Here is a 20,008-nt window from a genome sequence, read left to right as displayed (position 1 = left end):
CTTTGCATAGGTCATGAGAACCTGCACCGTCTGTTCAGGCACTTTGCACAGGTCAGTGTGTATTTCCTCATTCCTACATGCACCTTGTCTGGCTCAGGTGGACTTGCTCCATCTGTTCGTGAGCTTTGTTTGGTTCATGTGAACATACTCCATCCATCCATGAACTTGGCCTGGCTTATGTGAACCTGCATCATCCGCTCATGCAGTTTTCCTAGGCTCATGGGCACCGGTGTCATCAGGTCATGCGCTTTGCCTGGTCAATGAGAACCTGCGCCATCAGTTCATGCACCTTGCCTCGTTCATGTGAACATATTTCACCCCTTCAGACACTTTTCCTGGTTAATAAGAACCTGCGCCATCAGTTCACGCAGCGTACCTAGGCTCATGCCTGCCTTCGTCCTCCGTTCATGTGCTTTGCCTGTGTCATGTGAAACTGCACCATCTGTTCATGTGCTTTGCCTGGTTCGTTTGCACCTGCTCCATCCGTTCATGCACTTTGCCTAAACTGAAGAGCACCTGCACCAGCTGTCCATGTGAACCCGCACCAGGACCCAGAGATGAGGGCAGGCAGGGATTACTGCCACAGCTGCAATTTGTAACTTGCTCAAAAGTCAAGTGGAAGCCACGTGTGACTAAGAAACAAGCAGCTGGGGCTATGACACGTGGGCACCTGCTCTCCCTACACGTCACTCTCCTCGGAAAGCCTATCCGTCGTCCAATGGGAGGGCCGGGCTGCTACCTGCTGCAGAACTGGTGCACGCATGCGCACTCAAGCACGTGACACTCATAGAGCTTCCGGGTATCCCTCACTTCTCATGGTCAGCTCTACACTGAACACCCAATAAATACTCGATGAGGAGAGGAGCCTGAAGGTTGCTCCATTCACAGAGGTACAAGCGGTAAAGAACATTGTGAAACCCATTTAACAAAGCCTATAAACAGGATTAGTTATGCTGAAAATCCCTGTGTTCAAGTCAATAGGCTGAAATCCTGATTGTCAAAAGCCTTTTACGTTCTTTTATTGCTTGGTGTTTCTCCGTGTCCCCTGATATTTTCTAGTTTTAGTATTTTGGTGAGTTCTGAGTTTCTAGCCTTCTCCACCTACACGAGTAAGGCTAGAATCCCTCTGCTTAAGTGCTTTTTAGAGTAAGGTGATTAGTGGCACGTAACTGATGCTTATTTTTGGAGCCAATAAGAAGGCGCCCCCATGACAGGTAAATAGTTCATAATTCTCATAGTATCATAGTGGGAGATCACTAACCCCTGAATGTCTTGAGACATCTCCGAACAATTGCCTCACTAGTGAAAACCCCAGTTTAGTTGTAACCTTTTCAGCGAGAGGAGTGTGCATTTTCCTTTCAAGCTGCCCTATGTACTGTGCATGATCTTCATGTGGTTTCCACGAGCAGGTAATGGATCCCACCATCACATATTATTACCACTGCTCACCATATAAGACATTGGTCACTGCATACACATCAGTGTTACTGAGCCACAAACTACATTTTTAAGCTCCGAAGGTTGTTCTATAGTTCAGCAAGGGCAAAGGATTGGCCTGCAAATGCAGCATCATCTAGTCGTCCAGTGCTAATCAACTTTTCGGACTGTGCAATCGGTGGGTTTATGCCTTCAGAACTCCTGACTGCAGCCACCTGCCTCACTTCCGGTTACTAGTCTGCCTGACGTTGAACCTCCTCTGTTTGCTGTCTCCTGGATCTTACCCAAATGCCTGCCAGCCTGTGGATCCAGAAGGAAGAACAGTATATGATGTGGGATTCTTGAGGACTTGTCATGGGAAATTATGGTATTGGTGAACTCAGTGCCTCAAAATATCCTAAAAGCCATACACCTCTTGCATGCTTTTTCCACATTCACTGTTGCTCCCTTTCCTTCCCTGCCGCGTGTCCTGTCCACTGTCCACTCAACATTGTGGGTGCCAGTCCCACTGAAACACGGTTAGTGATACCTCCTTCCAGCATCATGTGATTTTGGTCTATCTTTGAATATCATTTCAGTAAAGCCAGAGCTTAATTAGCCCCGGTATTTTCTGGTGCTCGACACTAGCACTTATTTTGAAACACTGGCATATATTTAAGGCAGTCTACCACATACTGAGGCTGCCCGTCTGTATTTAAAAAAACAAAAAACACATGATCACTGTGTACAGCAATTAAATATACAATTAAAAGTCATTTTTAATTTCAACATTATTTATTGGTTTTCCATTAAACAATTTTGAAAGCGATATGCTTTTAATTCAAAGACCTCACGTTAAAAATATATTTGACATATATGTTTGTAACATTCAAAGATTAATTGAGAATTACGCTATTCCCTGAGAAGAGAAGAAAGCTAAACGTTGGAAGAGGATAGAAAAGAACGGGGAGGAAAAGTAAAAAATATAGTCAATTGCATTCTACAACAGCCAGTTAATGTAAATATTACATAAATTACATAATACAATATACATTCATGGTGGCTTAATCTTACCCAAGTAGACGTCTAGTTTTTCCCATATAGCGCATTTTGATGTGCCACAGGAACTGGTGAAGACTGATATCGTCCGAACCTCTGATATAGGTCAATAATTCCTTGCAGGCTTGGAAAGAAACTTTGCTTGTGGATTTCCATTTACTTAAGATCGTACATCCCAGGGAAAGGACGATGCCAAACAGATGTCTGTTATTTCGATCTGTACTGAGTGGCTCTTGAGGAGCCATTACTAGATATGTAAATCAAAATTTAGGTTTAATCTGAAAAAGCTGTTCAATAAAGAAATAAAAAGGTTCACAGAATAGTTTAGTAACAATAAACATCTTGTGTGCAAGGCCTTCAGTTGTTGTATTACAATTCCAGCAAAAGAGTCATCTCTCAAATTCATTTTATAAAAACATATATAAAAAGTGATATCTGGTTTGAGATAGGGGGGATGTTACTTTTTGTTTGAACACCGATAACCAGCTCCCTTTCCAATTGCAGTTAAATGGGTGTTTGGTGCCCTCTACCCTCCTTGTTTTGTTATGTGTCAATAGTCTAGAAGACCTAGGCAGTAGTAGGAAATATATTTTGGAAACAAAGTGACCACTGTTAGAAAATATGCTTATGAAATGTATGATAGATGAGTGACAGTCTGTTATCTTAGTCTTTGCTACTATGGCAGTATCACTTTTAGTTTAAGGAATTTGTAGAATTCCACGTTACGTAAGTGGTATGTGTGTTGCAAGTTGAGAATGAAAGAGGTGCTCCCCTTGAGCCCAGCCGGCCTTTTGATGTCTGGTTAGTCCAATATATGGCGGTCTCTACATTCATGGTGGCTTAATCTTACCCAAGTAGACGTCTAGTTTTTCCCATATAGCGCATTTTGATGTGCCACAGGAACTGGTGAAGACTGATATCGTCCGAACCTCTGATATAGGTCAATAATTCCTTGCAGGCTTGGAAAGAAACTTTGCTTGTGGATTTCCATTTACTTAAGATCGTACATCCCAGGGAAAGGACGATGCCAAACAGATGTCTGTTATTTCGATCTGTACTGAGTGGCTCTTGAGGAGCCATTACTAGATATGTAAATCAAAATTTAGGTTTAATCTGAAAAAGCTGTTCAATAAAGAAATAAAAAGGTTCACAGAATAGTTTAGTAACAATAAACATCTTGTGTGCAAGGCCTTCAGTTGTTGTATTACAATTCCAGCAAAAGAGTCATCTCTCAAATTCATTTTATAAAAACATATATAAAAAGTGATATCTGGTTTGAGATAGGGGGGATGTTACTTTTTGTTTGAACACCGATAACCAGCTCCCTTTCCAATTGCAGTTAAATGGGCGTTTGGTGCCCTCTACCCTCCTTGTTTTGTTATGTGTCAATAGTCTAGAAGACCTAGGCAGTAGTAGGAAATATATTTTGGAAACAAAGTGACCACTGTTAGAAAATATGCTTATGAAATGTATGATAGATGAGTGACAGTCTGTTATCTTAGTCTTTGCTACTATGGCAGTATCACTTTTAGTTTAAGGAATTTGTAGAATTCCACGTTACGTAAGTGGTATGTGTGTTGCAAGTTTGAGAATGAAAGAGGTGCTCCCCTTGAGCCCAGCCGGCCTTTTGATGTCTGGTTAGTCCAATATATGGCGGTCTAACTTTTGTAACTGATTTATTGTTAAACAACAATGCAAGGTATGAATATTTGAGTTCAGACCGAATGACAAAATTATAAACAAGTCTGACCATAGAAATAAAATACAACAATAAATCACTGAATTTATTGATAACAATTTCACCTCTGACGCATTACCTCTCTCTTGATGAGAGGCACTGAAGGCCCCCATCGGAGGCTCACTGATTAATATTAGATCTTATATGAATAAAATGATAAGGGAAAGTCTTGACAAACTTGAAAAATATATTAAACTACTTGAATTTCAACATAGCCAATGTAACAAAAATAATTATTTGTTAATAAGATTAAATAATGAAAAATATGAATGTAATAACATTTTGATCATAAGAGCAAGTATATGAATCTATAAACATCAAAGTGTTAGGCTCTGTGAAGCCAATAAAGTTGGAAAAATAATAATATTATTTTTGAAATTTAAACAAAACAAATCTTTTATTTTTAGCATTGCATTTTTAGAAGTGCTGGAATTGTGATCAGGTTCTATACTTATTCGCATGGCAAGAATAAACATATTGACTAGGCCTGGGCGGAGTTCACAGAGTTCTGCTACGTGGAACTCTTAGAAGTGCTGAAAAATCTCCGCCGTGGTAGGCGGAGTTCCGGGAGCGGCAGAGTTTGGGTAAGTTGCGATGCTTGCACTGATTTTCAGTGCAGTAGTTTCTTCCACGCTGTAAAATCAGGGCGAATGGCATAAGGCAGAGCACCAGAGGGCGCTAACTTCTTCCTGCTGCTCGATTAGATTTTCTATTTCAGCGGCAGCTTCTTCAACACGAGTGGCAGCTTTCTTATCGCAAGCGGTTGCGGCCTATTACAACACCTCGTGTTCAGAAATCTCGCTCGCTCTCGCTAACTTAGCAATTTCTCGTGCAATTTCTCGTGCTCACCAACGTAACGTTGGCGAGCACAAGTAAGAGAAAAAACTCCGCTCCTCGTCACTTTGTGGAGTTTTTCGGAACTCAGTGCTCTGCACGGAGTGGGGAAAACTCTGCGAACTCCGCCAGCAGAGAGGAATTCTTCTCCCACCTCTAATACTGACCTGAGAAATGTAAAGAATATCTTGATAAACTAAATCTCCTATCCATCTCCAATGAAGAGAAGATATCCCTAGCCTCATCTACACAAGTAAAAGTAATAACACAGGGTGCTCAGGCCATTCTTAAAACTATGGGTCACTAGAATACTACAACTTGTCACATTTGTAGGACTATATTGTCAAGTAGGTGTCAAGTAGGTGTTGTGGGTCCTGATATGTGGCAGTGCTGGCAGGGACTGGCAGTGACACAAACAGCAGTGGCCTCCTAAGAAACATCTTGGACCCTGGCCCTTATTATTTTAGAAATCAAGCATTGAGTGAAGTGTGTTCCCTCTCCTTGATTCCATCCTCTAGGATTGTTTTCCCAGTTTGCAGTATTATGTGTGCGGCTCTGATCACACTGTTCTTGTTTTCTCGCCTCGTATGGCCTTTCTTTACTTGGTGGGGTTACCATTTAAATGTACAGACTTGTGTTTTTTTATTTAGACTGTTATGGAGAATGTTCCATATCACTTGTTCTTGTTATTCTTCTGACCTTATTCACTGGTGGCTGTGAGTTCCATTTATATGCAGTCAGCTTTCTTAAGTTTCCTTCTTTGTTATTTACAGCAGTGTTTTTGTGGTCAGCGTTCTTAGACTTCGGTACAGGCCACTCTGTCTGACTCCTGCCACAACACAGTAGAAGCCCATAAACAGATCTGCAGTAAATCTAGGCAAAAGACAATGGAGAATAACTTGCGGCAGCGCCGTGGCACCACTTTTGACCGTTGAGTGGCACTGTGCGAGGCATGAAAGTCTGCTGATTGTACAAGAAGCACAGACGGAGCATGACAGGAGTCACCCAGGACCTATGTGCATGAGCTCAGTTACAGGTGCAGTTCAGCGCATACATATGACAACAGAAGTTGAGATCACAGAGATCAAAGGCTACTTCTGCACCATCACCACAGAGTCCATCAACTGAATGCTCTGCAGCTTGGTAAACAACAATCAACCCATGAAAAAAAAATAACATACTACAAGTTTTACATGTGGCTTAAGGTGCCATTGTTTGTAGTACAAGTTCCTTGTAATCATTATCTTTATCTAAGATCCTCGGTTGAGGGCACATTGTCATTAAGGGACAATGCTAGGCTTCAATTTTTGTTGACACTTAAGTTATGTGGTACAATTAACTTACTTAGTTGCTTATGCCTACTTCCCCTACTGGGATATAGGCTATCGACCAGGACTCTCCTGCCATCTTTGTCCTGAGCTTTTCTCTTAATCTGACTCCAGGTGTATCCTATCTCCTTGCAGTCAGCCTCGAGGCCTCGCGCTGGGTGATTCTTGTCCTTCCTCTTTTACCTTGAGTGTCCCAGGCCAGGGTGGTGTTTGATGTAGGCTAGTGACGTGTCCAGCCCCTGCACCTTTTCGTGATTTCTTCATGAGCAAGGTGTTGGAAAGTCGGCTGCCATGGGTCATTGTTGCTGATGGTGTTTGGCCAGCAGATTTGGAATATTTTCCTCAGACAGGTGTTGATGAAGGCCTGGACTAGATTGGTGGTGGTTTTCGTGGTGGTTTTCGTTATCCTCCAAGTTTCTGCTCCATACACAAGGACTGATTTTATGGTGGTGTTGGTGATGCAATGTAAATCCTGCACTGCTGATTTTACAGTCACCACAGCATCGTCACTTAGACGAGTTGCATGGTTTAGGCTGACCACAAATGACATCATAGCTATTGATGAGAAAGCTATTTGTGTATGGTTGTATACCCGGTTATGATATATACACATATCATCTGTCATAAATATCACAGTCTAAATATTATTTACCAAAATGTATGCCCATTGGGTGTAGATTTTCTATTATCAGCTCCAAGATGTATGCTCCAAGGGTGCAGGAGTTTTGTAAACGATATTTAGGGCAAAATGCTTATGGCAGATACTATTCTGATATTCTGGTACCTTACTAAATCCAGAATGGAAGAAAGCCCTTTCAATACATCTGTTTGGCATAGAGGGCCACAGTGTCTTTGAGCATTGCCACCATACTCCCCACCACCAGGAGCTGCCATTGTGGACAGCATTGACTTTCATGAAGAAGAGGAGAGGTTGAGGACCCTTTTATTGAGCAAACTAAAGTAGGTATTCAGCTCCATAGCTTTTATTTGCAGTATTTGTACTCTCACAAGCCTTTCAAGATTCGAGTTGTGTCCTCGAGAGTTCTTGCAGCCACTTGCAGTTTCAGGAAGATTGCTAAATAGTATATTTTTGATTTGTAAGTTGCAGTTTGTGCGAACAAGAAAATACACAAGTTTCTTAATGCCAAGAATACATCTTTGAAAGCCATTAGAGATATTGCACACAGTGTTGAAAGGCCCCGAAATCTGTGAAGAAGTTGAGCTAGAATATGCAGGTGAGAGAGGGTGTGTGTCTGGTTGTTGGAAATCAAGTGTCAGATACAATTTATACATGTGTATATTTGTGTAATTTGTATAATGCAAACCTAGCCAAAAGGTAATGGAGTGCTGTAGAGGCAAGGATAAAGTCAAAAGGTGATTGGAGGAGAAGCTTAGTTCTGAGAGTGGAGGTGGGCCAATCCTTTGTATGTACATACATATGTATGGATTTGGTATATGAAAAGCTTGCAAGGTTTTGTGCTTTTGGAGGGAAAGGTGTGTTACAGATATGGCTCTAGATATCTCTTGAAAAAACAGTATGGCTTGTCCAACTTTGGAAAGAGAATGCAATTAGTACAACAAAGTAGATGACTTAGCAAAGGTATGAAATAGTCCTGGAAAGAAGGTCAAATTGATATTAGGTATTACAAAAGTATATTTTTGGATTGTAGGTCATACTGGTATGGAGCAGTGAGACTTAAAGTATGGCCCAGAGGCCTCATGCATGTGACCGTCCTGACCTTTACATGCAGTCCCATGAAAACAGCAGCACAGGGCTGTTGTCTACTCAACTCAGCACTACCAGTAAAAATATGTTAAATAAATGGCCAAACAATTATTTAAAGGTTCATTGAAGTTAAAGAAAGGAAGGAAATAGGGTGTCCTGCACCACCTAACTTTGTAAACACCTTCATTTTTAAAGACATCTTACAGGAAATGTGTAAAATGATGATAAAGGGCCTGATTTAGATTTTTACGCCAATGGGTTACTCTGTCACAACAGTGATGGATAGTCCGTCTGCCGAAATATAGATCCCATAGGATATATTTTGGCAGACGGGCTATTGGTCACCATTGTGACGGAGTAACCCGTCAGTCAAAATCTTAATTAGACCCAAAGTCTCTTCAAAATTCAAAAAGTGCATTTCATTAACATGCAGAACTGTTTCAACTTAGTACATCAGATTATATCAGTGCATTGAGAAGTGTTTTTGAAGTGATAGTTTTCAAACATGAATTTAGAAGTATTCATGTTTCCCCCACCCTGACAACAATGCCAATAGTGATAGAAGGGGCAAGTCAGTTGATATGTGCAACCTTTGGGTTTCTATTATACACAAACAACATTATAGTTCATTAAATCAAACGCAAGAGAAGGTTTGGTACAGAGCAAATCATGGAGTCACATATTTCAAGGTCTTCTTATATGTGAAAATGAAGAAAAGGGAGGGAAAGTGAAATAAACAGTGCCTGGATCACAGAGTTTGGTCTTGTGGGTAAGCCAGGACTGATCCCAGGTTTTCTGGTTTGTACAATTCAGCCACTAGGTGTACATACTTGCTTCCTCTATGTCACCCTTTCACCCTCATCTCTGACCACCACCCTGCTGAAATCAATGTGGCCCTTGGTCACACCACACACCAAACATTTTGGCCCCTGGGAAAATGTTTGCGAGTGTAGGTGTCACTCAGGTGTGTGATGTAGGTAAATTGATGCTTTGCCTGAAGGACAGAGTGGGAACGTAAAGATGCACCACAAAAGACATGTTTGTGTGATTTGTGTGAAGTTGTGGTGAAATTAAGGCTGATTCAGGGTCACCTATTGACTTATTATAAGCAGGGGTGTGGAATTTATTAAAATATCTACTTGTCCAGGGGACAGGTTGCTTCTCAAATCTACTTGTCCTGTAAAAAGATCTTCTTGTCCCTTTGGTGCCAGGTAATGTGGTGACAAATTATGGCAGCAATCTCATTATGTAAGAGCTCTGATAATAGCCTCTCTGATTATGCCAGGGCTACTACCATAGTAGGGCTTGAATACTTGCAGTTTCAATCCCTACTGTAGCAATTTCCTTATTTTGCCACCTTTCTGCATATCTGCATACTGGGGCTGGAGGAAGCAGTAAGCAATAGTTCCAGGGCTGGAATGCCTTTGAGTCTGCAAACCTACAACCTGCATGTTTTAAAGATTTTCAGCAGCTTCTCTCTAATATTTTCCCATAATAAGAAAGGTTGGACATTTACTCCTGACAATGGCAGAATTAGAACTTCTTCCAGGGTTGGGAAGAAAGTGGCCGGAGGGAAAATGAACTTGCAAATGCTCAATAGATTTTCACATGAGCAAATCTACACATGCGTATTTACCCATGCTAAAATACAGTTCACAAATATTTTATAGGGGTACGCCATATACCATGGGTGCACTTTTGTGACTTTCTTTAAGAATTTGGGGCCACATGTGGGTAGGTTCAGATTTGCGACCCGCAAATTGCGAGTCAGAGCGACTCGCAATTTGCGAGTCGCAAATCCGAATGTAGGATGGTGTCCCTGACACCATTTGTGATTCGCAAGGGCTTCGCAAATGCCCACGTAGTGAATAATCATGAGGTGGGTCGCAATTTGCGACCCCTTGTGAATAGCGGCCCTCACAGGGATGGTGGCCTGCTGGAGACAGCAGACCACCATGTCTGTGACTGCTTCCTTAAAGGAAAACGAGATGCATTACAAAAACGAAAAATGAAACGTTTTCGTTTCATTTTTTCAGAGCAGGCAGTGGTCCGCAGGACCACTGCCTGCTCTGAAAAAATGTTTACAGTGACATTCACAATGGGGAAGGGGTCCCATGGGGATCCCTTCCCTTTTGCGAATGTGTTAGCACCCATTTGAAATGGGTGCAAACTGCGATTGGTTTGCGCCCGCGTTCGCGGTCACAAAACAATTCTACATTGCACTGCGAGTCGCAATTAGGAAGGGAACACCCCTTCCTAATTGCGAGTCGCAAACCCGTTTTGCGATTCGGTAACCAAGTTACTGAATCGCAAAACTGGGTTTGTGCATCGCAATGTGCTTTTTGCACGTCGCAAACAGCGAAAGTCGCTGTTTGCGACATGCAAAAAGCTACCTACATGTGGGTCTTGGTCCCTAATTAGGTCTGGTGTTAACAAAGACATTTTGTTTTTCCTAAACTTCTATTTCTCTCTCTTTCGGCTGGCTTTACTGTGAGTGATCGCATTCTGCTCTTCCACAAGGAGCATATTGGCACACAAAGTAGTTTTGTTCAGTGTCAGGAACTACAGTGGCAATCAGTGACGTAACGAAACTGGAGGGTGCCCCTTTGCAAAGAACATAGAGGAGCCCCTTCTCCAGATTCACTCAGGGCAAGTGCTGTGCTGAAGGGGCCCCCAGGAGGGCGGCAGCGGGGCCTTTGTTATGCCACTGGTGGCAACGTGTGTTTTTAGAGTTCAAAAACTTTTTGGGGGGTTTTTGCCAATGTTGAGGGCCTGGTAGCTCCCACAACAATAAAGTGTTACAAAAGCCATGTCAAAACAAGACACGCATTGATGAAACTAAAAGACTTATAAAAAATATGTCAGACCAGTTGGTTTTGTCAGTGTTTGTTTATTTTCATGCTTACCATATTCGTTTTGAAAATGGTTACACTGATTTTCCATTAGAAATATTTTTGGGAAATACTAGCATGCATCAACACATTTTACTAAATGACACTTCATTTGCATCTAATCAGAGAGCATTCTGGGAGCATTATACTTAGCCTCATAGCCTAAACTTTTCAAACGTGTATACACGTTTTTTTGTTTGCACTGGAACCAACGTCAGTAGTGAAGTGTGACCTTAAAACATTTATTTACAGCACTCACTCTAATAATGAAGGCTTTCAAATAATGAACCATAAATACAAATTCGAACAGCATTCTTTTTTGGAAACACATTACCTCAACTGCAGAGAGTTCCACTCTCTGTAAACAGGCAGCCAAAGGGTTTGTGCTGCAGAGGGTTGGGCCTACTTGTCCCAAGGACAAAGTAAACATAAAAACTTGTTGCCTTTGACCCCAAACAAGATGTCCCGGGTGTCGGGTGATAGGAATTCCACATCCCTGTATAAGACAAATTTGTTTTTGCTTGCAAAATGGTCAGATAAAGAACTGGCTGATAACCAAGTGTCTAGGGAAAAAGGGAAACAGAGCTTTAGGTAAAGTCATTAGTAGATACAGTTTAAAGAACCTAATGTTATTGGGAAAGCTCATGTGGCAAGAAGAAGACAGTGTTTTTTTGGGACAACATAAGAAAATCTAAAGATGAATTTGGACCCATATACAGTAAAAAGAAGTATTGATTGTGACAGGTGATGGTTTGGATTCAGCTTACCAAAATACAAAACCAAAGAAAACTATCTGAGCTGGGGAACTAGGGGCTTGGGGCCTGGCGGGTGGACCAGCCTCCAAAATAATTCCTTTCATAAACAGGCCACCTGAGTCAACTGTGAAAGCATCCCATGAGCACTCAACCCGGGTTGTTTCACAGTCTCTATCTATTAGCTTCTTCCTGTCTGTCTAATCACCCTTTGACACACAAAAGAAGTTGATAGGATGTCCTCACACACTTACCAGTGTCATCTTCATCACTGGACAACCACACACTCTCCAAACCCTGGTTTGATGGAGAGCAGGTCTACACCCTGAGATTAAGCAGGCACTTTTTAAAATAAGGATCCATAAATTAGATTAAAATCCAATGTGGTAACCTGGTGTGACTTTTACTTAGCGGTGTACCACTCAGATTTAAAACTGGGCGCGTAGTATAGGCAAGTAGTACCCTAACCCCACTAATCTGTTGACATGTTTTGGCCAAGGTGGCTCCCAAGAGTCCACAGCATTCATCAGGATATGTACAGAATCCTATTAAGGTACACACTACTTGCATACACCTTTAGATCTAAAAATATACTTGTAACTGCCAATGCTCTCAGGTTCTCTGGTCACCCAAGCTAAGGGTCAGCTGAACCCCATGGAGGTAGGGCCCAGGAATCCCTGTAGTCACATTTACACCAAGGTGCATTCCTCTCTACTAGCCTAATGTTTGCATCTCTTTCTCCCGAAGAGGTGGATTCAGCTTAACCTGCCTGCAAGTGAAATCCAGATTGGCAAATAAAGCCCTGTGGCCACGAAACTTGTCACAGCTTGTATCAGGCTTTGTATGTTCTGGTCTTGTTTCTGACAATGTTTAGAAGTGACAGTAGTGTGCTAAAGCTTTTTGCCACTTTGAAAAGGCTCTAAAAACTGTTAAAGTGAATTTTGGTGACCTTCTTAAAATTTGCAAATTTAGGGCCTGATTTAGATTTTGACAGTAACAGTTTTCCAACGGATTTCCCACCTGCCGCATTGGGTGTCCGCCTGCTTTGTTTAGATGTTGGAAGTCCCATAGACAAGAGACCGCCGGAGTTCCGTCGACTCTGCCAGAAATCTCCACCCGCATCAAGAACGCTATTGGATATAGTGGCTGGTGGCGGGACTCCAGCCACTTTATCTGCTGAGCCAATCACAATGTGCCGTCCTGCCCAGGCAACTGTGGTAGAGTTACCTCCACACCTGAGTTGGTGGATTGGAAGGGAAATGAGATAAAAACGTACTTTTCACCATTTCCACTTCTATTTCTGACTGTAACCCGACTGGACAAGTCTTGCCATTGCTGCTGGCACCTCTCCACTTAGAAAAATGACGCCGTCATTGCTGGACTCCAAGGTTAGCAGTCCATATTACTTGTTAACGTGGCAGTGTCACTTAACATTAGGTCGGGACTTGTGCGCTTATATGCATATCCCCTAGATATTGTTAACAAACTTGTGTAATGCATATGTGTTTGCACTAGATGTGTCAGTGAGTTAATGGGACACACGTGTGCAAACACCTGTTGTTGTTCATTTTTTTAATTATTTATGGTAGTGTAAGCATTCATTAACTAAAAGAATACATGCACCAAATCCCAAATTCCCTCACAATTGTCAGCAATATCAATCTTTCAACTTTGCAATGGGAGATGTCAGTGAGATGTTGTATTTCCAGTAAAGGATGTCAGTCAGAATATGTCTCACACTGTTACGTTACTTACAATCCATTGGCACAATGAACTGTACATGAATGAGCAATGTGGGACATACTTTGTGAAAGTTGCATTCAAGTATCCAATCATGTACAGCTTCTCTCAATGTACAATGTTTTGTCTATGTGTGACATATGTGACAGTAAACAGTTGTGTATATACACTTTCTCCTGCCTTTAACGCCCTTCACTGATATTCTGCTTATTTTTCCAGCGGTAACCTCCTCCACAGGAAGGGGCACCTATTGGACACATCTCAGGCACTTGAAGGATTTTTCTTGGGAAGGGTGGAAGTGTGTATGGTAGGGGTCAAGGCCAGGTAGCCTAAGAATTGGGCAGGTAAAGTAAGGGGTGTGAGTTGATTGTCAGGTTGAGGTAAAGGGAGCTGGAGTGGGTGATATGGTTGTGTTGTATGTGGGTGTAGTGTCAGGAGTGTGTGTTGTGTTTTGCAATGTATTCCAATGTGTGTTTTAACTGCTGGTAAATGTTGTGTAGTAAGGTTCATGGTGTATATGGAGTGTGTTGTGTAGTGTGGTATACAGGTGAACACGCAGGCACAGTACCTCAGGTGTATGCTGCCGGCATCCATTTCATCGCCACAGGCATGGGATACTGTTCAACACCTTCCACGACGGACCCTCTCCATCAGGAAACCGCTGCCAGAACAACACCTAAATATGGTCAGCGGTAACCCGCCTTCCACATGGTGATGGAGTACTGTCAGCCAGCATAGGGTCACACCGCGCCGGTCCGTGGTTCAGCTACCATACATCCAAACACGGCGGTCGGAACTTCGTCATCTTGATGGAATACTTTGAACCTCCGCCTCGGCGGACTGACAGAAGTCCCGCCAAGATCTAAATCAGGCCTTTAGTTGAGTCAGAAAATAATTATATGCCTTTATAGATCTAATTAAGGTGATTGAGGGGTCAATAAGTGCTACTATGGTTGAAATGAAGGCTGGTGGACTAAGAATCGAACGGTGAAGTTGGATGTTCTAGATGAGGAGACCATATTTATCCTGATCCAGGCTGGAAGTTTGGAATTGACTGATGTTAGCATCCCATGTAAAAGAGAGAGTTCAACACCGGGAAACACAGTTTGTGAACTGAGCAAAAATGAATGAGTGAACACATAGGGTAGGGTGGATTCTTTGCATCAGTCTGAGCAAATGCAGCACATGTATCTCATTAATAGACAAAGTGAGAGACAAATTCAACGTTCTGTATGTTTCATGACTATGTTTAGTTTCTTTTATTTAAGGTGGAAATTTTGTAATGTTGTCTTTGGCTCATTTGGCTATGCCATGTGCTCTTTCTTTACTTTGCATCAGTTGTTTACCTTTGCAAATTGCAGCCATTTCAAAGCCAAGGAACTGTGTCAGGGAGACCAGATCCTCGGGGCCTGCGCACGTTCCCAACATGTCCACCACTAGACAGCTCCAAGACTCCAATAGATATATCACAGAGCCTGGGAGAGTCCAAGTGGGGGAAAAGGGGATTAGCTAGGAAGGAGACCTGTAGGAAGCAAGAGGTTAAACAACACAATGTCAAGATATAATCAAATTGACTTTCAAAAGACTATGGTTCTAAGAATCCTTATACTGTAATCATGGATAACTTAGGACATGACTATAACTAGGCCTCAAGAAAATCTAGGTACCTGGAAAAAAATCAAGAATGGGTTAATTCAATGTTTCATTAGAGCTTTACAGGAAATATCATATACTGTCTAGAATACAAGAACCTTCTTCAAAATAGTTGCAGGATAAACATTGCATATTTACAGGAGGGCAAAGGCTATCTGACCTTTCCATGAAAAAACAACAGGAAATATACTAGGAGCTTAATTAGCACAAAGAATGCTGCATTTTTAATTAAGTGTTTCGAGAAAACCAAAAACTCAGGATAAATGTGTGCTCCCCAACAAACACTGCACACCCAAGTGTTCAATACCATGAAAAGATCGCGCGCACAGCCGCCTGAAAATCAAAAGTTTACTGCCAGAAAAGAATCGCGCACCTTACTACCGATTCGAAGTTTCACAATGCTAATGTCATAAAAATGATCGCGCACACTGCCGATCTGGATGTCAAGAGTTTTTATGTCAGGAAATGAATCGCGCACCTTGCCGATTCGAAATACACAATGTAAATATCGTGAAATGATCGCCACACTGTTGCCGATCTGAGTGTCAAACTTAAATGCCAGGAAATGAATCGCGCACCTTGCAGATTCGAAATGCACAATGCAAATATCAAGAAATGATCGCGCACACTCTTGCCGATCTGAATATCAAAGTTAAATGCCAGGAAATGAATTGCGCACCTTGCTGATTCGACATGCACAATGCAAATATCATGAAATGATCGCGCACCCTGTTGCCGATCTGAATATCAAGGTTAAATGCCCGAAATGAATCGTGCACCTTGCCGATTCAAACAATAATATGTAAATGTCATGAAAACACAATCACTCACACAAGGAGTTTCACAACTAGGCCCCAAAGCTCGAATGTCTCTGAGAACGGGGGATCGGGGCCCAGCCCGTCCTCCGCCTTACCCCCCTGCTCAAGGAACACCAATATAATGAGGGCAGGCCTGGAATATCAGAGTAGGCCTCCGGAAACAGGAGTTCAGGAAGTTGCTGCTGCTCTGCACCGGGACCTCTGAATAGTGAGCACGTGGAGCTGGGCTGACTCCCTTATATAGAGTCAAGCCCAGCCAACAGACCACACCAGGTCATGGGGCAGGGAAAGCTTCTAGAAGGTCCTAGAGAGGGACCACACCCTGACACACTCGGTAAGCCTGCAGCAATACCTTGCAAATGAACAGTTATTGCAAACATCATTAATAGTGGTTTTCAAGGTTAAGATCTGTAATACAAAAGGTTAACAAACTGCATATAAACATAATGCATGAATTATGCCTTTGCATAAAGACTGGGTTTTTGCATTTTTGTCGCCCATAGAGCGCGCACTGCCCTGATGTTGACAAACTGACACATCCTTCCAAAAGTAACTATAACATTGAATACTTAGAATGAGTACTTTACAATGTGGCACTTGTCCTTGAATTTAGTTTGTCAAAATATAATAAGAAATCATCATGTGACCCATGCCAAATTATAAATAGATCATCAATGAATCGTGGGTACGATTCATTGATGATCTATTTATAATGATGATGATTTCTTAGTGTATTTTGACAAACTAAATAGGAATGATATAGGATTGCAATTTTCGTGTGAAACAGGCAGATTGTCTATCAATTTTTTGGACATTAATATTTATGTTGAGGACAACAAATTAGAAACAACAGTTTTTCGTTAGAAAACATCAACGAATAGTATTTTGCATGGTAAGAGTTTCCATCCTAAACCTCTTTTAAAGAGTATACCAGATTGGGAGTTAATTAGGATGCGCAGGAACTGTTCTAACGATAAGGAAGAACAGTTGAAGTACGAGGAGACCATACAAAGGTTTAAACAAAGAGGCTATAATCATAACCTTTCGCACAAGAATTTGGAAAGAATCAAAATGATTCCCCGTGATGAGACATTATTTCCTAAACAATCAAAGACAACACAGGGAAAATCAGATGAAAATAATGTTAGAATGGTAATGGAATACACTAAAGAAAGTGGTCTAATTAGGAACATTTTATGCAAGCATTGGCATGTCATACAGAAAGATCCGGACTTGGGTCCTAAAATAGGCTCAGGGCCACTGATTACGTATCCAAAAGCACAGTCAATAAAGGATTATATTGTAAGAAGTAATTTTTCTATAAAAAATCAACAGAATTGGCTAACAGAACAACAACGTGGCTTTGTGAAGTGTAATAGCTGTAAAGCCTGTAAAATTGGCAAATCAGCAAAAGTAGTGAAATTATGGAATGAAATGGAAATGAATATTAAACATCGAATAACTTGCAATACTAGATTTACAGTCTATGTAATTGAATGCCATTGTGGCCTGAAATATATAGGCAGCACAATCTGTATGTTGAAGAAAAGAATTTTATAGCATATTAGAGCAATTCTAAATAAGGATCGTACGTATGCCATAGCCAAACATTTTCAGGAGCATGAAACGGGTAGTTGGAAAATGTTGAGATACTTTGGAATAGACCACATTCCTGAACATGAAAGAGGTGGAGATAGAGTGAAAAAACTGAGACAACTTGAGTCCAGATATATCATTGCAATGAGGACAAAGAGTCCTCTTGGATTAAATAACGATGAGGAGCTTTTTGTTCATCTATAATTGAGGAACAAAGGAATTTAGAATTTTATATTGTTTTCAAGAGCTTGATTTAACTATGACAATTATTAAAAATGTGAAAATTCATGTGTTTTGAACAGTATGGAGCATACAGATTTAATTGTGGTTAATATGTAGAATAATTTCTATCTCCAAATGAAAATGCTGATCATTTTTAACTTACTTATCATTTATGACTTATTATGTCCTCCTCTAATTTTGATTTTTGGCATTGGAGTTGTGTTTGAATTTATTGAGATATTCATCAATTTAATTTGAATGCTTGGAATAATGTTGAATTTAAAATTTAGTGTACATTATACATCACATACAAAGAACTATCTTGACCAGAATGCATTGTATTGGTGTTTGAATCAGAGTAGTATAAATAGGGATGATACAGGAAGGACTATGTAACTGGGAAGAAGACTGCTTAGTCGAAACGCGTTGTTCACCTGTGCGCTGAATAAACTTTAACTTTGTAGTCTGAACGGAGTGTGTGGCTACTAGTATTTGTTGTAAATATATATATATATATATATATATATATATATATATATATATATATTACATTTCTTTATTGGCATTTTATTTGAAATCATAGGCTGATATACACACAGGAGCAATGTAGAAGCATTGTATATTGGTGAGGGTAGTCGCACAGGGGGATATAGGGCCAGAGTGTATCTGTCAACATCACAGCGGTGCGCGCTCTAGGACCTGCTCCTATTTGGTATCCATCATCAGGACAGAGGTTACCTACATGCCGTCATGTCTAAATATCTAAAAGAGCATACTAGTTTTTGATTTGCTCAGGGATCAAGAATTGTCTTTGTATTCAGGTGTCTGCGCGCTATGTGCGCAGTGTGTAGTGTTTGGAGGAAGCAGGTGAATATTTCAAATGCTTTGTGCGAGCCTTTGTTTTATCCTCAGAGTGCTGGAGGGGACCTCGAGTCCCATTTGTTCTTGCGGCGGCCATCTTGGGCGGGGCACCTTGGCCTTGGCTCCATGGACGGGGCACTTCTATTTAAACAGCCACACCCAGTCCTCAGTGCCCACTATTCTGGAGTTCTTACAAGGAACGGAGCTCCTGTTTTGGTGTGCTGCAATTTGGATTAAAGCACTTCTTTTCTGACAACATCTGGTTCCTGAAAATCACCTGGAATTTCCTTGTCTGGAGTTTTAAAAGAGAGTTTGGCCTAAACTCGGGACGTAAGACGGATGGTAGTCTTTTCTCCAAAGTTCCATCATCCCTTTTCTTGTTACTTTGAGTTCAGTCAAAGTTGTTTTTCTTTGGTGACATTACATGTCCTCTAGACTTAATAGCTACTTTAAAAAGGTCAAGTTAAGGTTATTTTTGCCATTAGCAGATACACAGTGGATACTTAATAGCTACTTTAAAAAGGTCAAGTTAAGGTTATTTTTGCCATTAGCAGATACATAATTGCTGTCTTTTCTCTCAGCCATGCACAACAAGACAGGTTTCAATTTGAACTTTCTGATTTAGCAGCAAGAAGAAAAAGGAGGCAAATTACATAACATTCAAATTTACAGAAGAATTCTAATGTGTAAATAAATGTTAAAGTTAAAAGCCTGTTGAATGCAATTGCAAATTGTTTGGTGAACAAAACGATTTAATGCTACAATTTGAAATTGTGTTGTTGTATTACTAGAAGTGTGAATTAACATTTCTTTTAGGGAACTCTAAACCAACCCTCCATTCAAGAGGATTACGAAGGGTAATCATTTATGGTCTACAGATTTCTTTTCAAAAGAATCTATGATTTATATTTTCTGTTTGGTATCTGTGTTTCTTGTCTTCACAGGTCTCCTTTCCAGCTGTTCCCTTCCCTAATTCCCTTCCCCCCACTTGGCCACTCTAAAACTCTGCACTGCTATAGCTGGTAGAGTTGGCGCTGCCAGGAGGTGGGCCTATTGGCAATGACGCGTACATCCTGAGGATTTGGTCTCATTGACAGAATAGTGTGCCCACAAATTTAAATCACCCTGGTTTGCGCTTGGTTGTCAATATGGCCACCCTGGATGACTTGCTCAAGGTGATTACACAGATTCAGCAGGAGTTGGTGGAATCAAGAAACACAACAGCCGCTTTAGCTGATGAAGTTGCTCAATTACAAGACAGATTGGAAAAAAAGGAACAAAGTCCTTTGGGAGCAGGTTGGCAAACGGCTCCGCCTCAAGCGTCAGGAACTAATCCCCCAACTAACATTTCACTCACCATTCCCACACCAATTC

Source organism: Pleurodeles waltl, chromosome 10, assembly GCF_031143425.1.
Source record: "Pleurodeles waltl isolate 20211129_DDA chromosome 10, aPleWal1.hap1.20221129, whole genome shotgun sequence".
NCBI classification, from domain to species: Eukaryota; Metazoa; Chordata; class Amphibia; order Caudata; family Salamandridae; genus Pleurodeles; species Pleurodeles waltl.
The sequence above is the reverse complement of the archived record's forward strand: the minus strand, read 5'-3'. Positions refer to the sequence as shown.